Source organism: Heterocephalus glaber, unplaced genomic scaffold (assembly GCF_053883595.1).
Source record: "Heterocephalus glaber isolate CG9 unplaced genomic scaffold, H.glaber_assembly_v1.0 deba00001185, whole genome shotgun sequence".
Lineage (NCBI taxonomy): Eukaryota > Metazoa > Chordata > Mammalia > Rodentia > Bathyergidae > Heterocephalus > Heterocephalus glaber.
Genome location: NW_028258208.1, coordinates 175,185 through 178,278, shown reverse-complemented (window position 1 = coordinate 178,278; position 3,094 = coordinate 175,185). Strand labels below are relative to the sequence as shown.

At 38.4% G+C, this 3,094-nt stretch overlaps 1 pseudogene; it reads right to left on the bottom strand.

The window, feature by feature from the left end:
- Positions 1-1,624: 1,624 nt before the first annotated feature.
- LOC106008712 (olfactory receptor 14I1-like) lies at positions 1,625-2,751 on the bottom strand (annotated as a pseudogene).
- Between the last annotated feature and the right edge of the window lie 343 nt (positions 2,752-3,094).

Here is a 3,094-nt window from a genome sequence, read left to right as displayed (position 1 = left end):
GTTGGCTCCCCTTTTATGGGGCAGATGGCTTCTCCACGCCCTTGGCACATGTACCTGAGGTGAACCACCAAGCCTCCCTCCTGCACATGACTAACTAAAATTAAATTAAAATAAGATTGAATCATTATAACTTATTAACATTTAGATGATGATGGTAACCTTTCAAATCCTTCGCATAAAAATGATACTAAAACAGAAGGATGCTATATAGCACCTTAATTTTGTTTAATAATCTAGTTTTAAATTTAGAATAACTTAACATTTGTAAACACTTTATGGATTAACTTTTGGGTTTTTTTCAGATGCCCCATTTCATGAGAAATGTTGCTTTTCCAAGGCTTGAAGTCATATATTGTCTCTTCATATAATTTAGTTTGAAACTAACGAAAACCTCAGAGGAAAGGGTTTGTAGACATTCACATGTTCATTTCTGAGGTATGTGTATTTCTCTTAATGCCTGGAACTTGTTTTAAAGCAAAAATCAGTGTTCACACCATGAACTTGTGGAAAGTTCACACCTCTGGCATGTCAGAGGTGTGTTTATGATCTTGCTTTTGAATTGGTCTTTGCCATAGGGCATTTCAGAATGCAGAATAATCACCCAGAGTGTTTGCTAAACATGTTTATTACTGACCCCACATTAGAATTATTTTGGGCTTTTGAAACTCATTTGAGAAACACTTTCCTCAAGATATTCTTTTGTCCTCCAATTTAATAGTAAAAATCATGTTCATAGAAAAATATTTTAAGATGGTATAAGCAGAAATGTACAACTTTTTGAACATTTTTGAACAAATTTTAAACTAACGACTTCATTATATATCTTCCTTTTTAACCCTCCACAAAATTTTATCAACTTTCTCCCAATGATATCCAAATGATGAGCATTTTTCTTTGATGAAGTTTTAACCTTTATTAAGAGTGGTTTTTTTGTTGTTAAACTTTTAAAGTAATAAGATTAACTATATTTTATACAGAATTGCATTACAAATAGGTTTTCAACTATTTTTGTAGCATTTAGGTATTATGTCAGTTCTTTTCATGTTATATACAAATTGTCTCAAAATACTCTTCAGGGGAATAAGTCAGTTTATAGTCAGAATAGTTGGCATTCTGGTGTTCTAAAAAATTTTATTTGCATAACCCTGCAGTCAGATCATTTTATGCATATGTAGCTTAGATTACATTTCAAGTACTGTGTTCAGTGCTGGTATATTTACTGTATAAATTTGTTTTGTTTTGATTTTATCATGTAGAACACTGCCTTGGTCATCACAATGTAATCTGTGTGGTGTTCTTTTTTCATGTTTACAGCCTTAAATAAAACATTTAACATAAAATTTAAAAAAATAGATGTGTGAAAGAAGCATGCACTTAAAGTATTAGGAAAAATTCAATAATAGCATACATCCCTGTTCTATGTAACTATCCTTCATGCTGTGTGTTCTCTTATGATAAACAGCTAAATCAGGGTGTAAAAACATACGTGTGTGTTCTCTTCAAAGAAGTCTTGTGGATGAAGCTCATGATGTGGGCTTTCAGGAGCCTTGGGGGGTTCCAAATATGTGTAGAGTAAGAAAAGGGTTGGGGGGAGGGGGTTTGTAGATACACAACTTGAAAATATTTCAACAGAACATGCTTTTATTTCCTGAAGAAATACCTGCAATCCTGCCTAAATGTAGTACAGTAAATATACTTTTTCTCCAATTCAACAAAACTTTCAACATTTTCCATCATTCCACCCACAGTTTTTTTGTCAGTCTTATGACATATGGGATCATAGCTTTTGGTCTTTGGTTCAGTCTCCAACAGCCACAATGAAAGTTCTGCCTTCACAGAGCACAAATCTTCTCAGTCTCTACACAGCTGTTTTGATCTCCTTATTTCTAAGGTTGTAGATGATGGGATTCAGGAAAGGAAGCAGAACTGTGTAAGCCAGAGTGATCAGCAAGTTTTTGGAGGAGGAGGTTTTTGCAACTTGTCCCAAGGCAGCAAAGAGCCCTAAGATGAGGAAGAACAGGATGACTACAAGCTTTGGGGAACAGGTGGAGAAGGATTTGGCTCGGCTCTCCACTGATGGTATCCTGAGCACAGTGAAGATGTGGATGTAGGAGATGACCATGAGAACAAATCATGCCAGCACCAAGCACGAGCTCAGTGCCAGAGTCACAAATTCCATGAAGAAAGTCTCACAGGAAACCAGGGCCAGCATGTGAGGGATGTCACAGAACTGGTGGAGGTGGATGGTGTTGGATCTTGAAATGGACTCCCAAAACATGTTGCCAGTGTGGACCAGGGCATAAGTGAAGCAGCTCAGCCAGGTGAGGGCTGCCATCTGGTAGTATTTTCCTGGTGTCATCACAGCACCTTATTACAGGGTTGGCAGATATCCAGGTAGCAGTCATAAGACTTGACAGTGAGGAAGTCCAGTTCAGCAGAGGCAAAAGCAAAGAACAAGTAGACTTGGGCAACACAGCCAAGGTAAGAGATGGAGGTGCTGCAGGCCAGGGAGCTGTGAATCGACTTAGGCACCATGACAGAGATGCAGCATGAGTCCAGAAAGGAGAGGTTCTTCAGGAAGAAGTATATGGGCAAATGAAGATGTTGATCCAGAATGATGACCATCATGATGAGCAGGTTCCCCACCAGCACTGCCAGGTAAACCAGCAGAAACAGCCCCACATGCAGCAGCTCCTGGATGTCAGAGAACTCCATGAGCAGGAACTCTGTCACCGCTGTGAGATTGTCCATGTGGCAAGGAAGTCTGTGTCCTGATTATGAGGAGAAAATGTTCAACAATTGGAAATGAGGTGATGAAATATGAACACAAGGTTGCAGAAACAACATTCTCCTACCTTAAATGGAGCTGCTGGTGTCCTCCACACTGTCTCAGCAGATGAGGTGATGGTTAATGACTGTTTTAGCATGGAAAAAATTCTGAGATATGCCCAAGACAAAAATTGAGTAGCCCATTTCCAAAACGTTTTCATTAGTACTCTTCATCTATTATGCAATACTGCTTGAATATGAGATTAAGACTTTTACCATTAGGCCCAACATTATGGTCCATACCTGGATTCTAGCACTCTAGGAA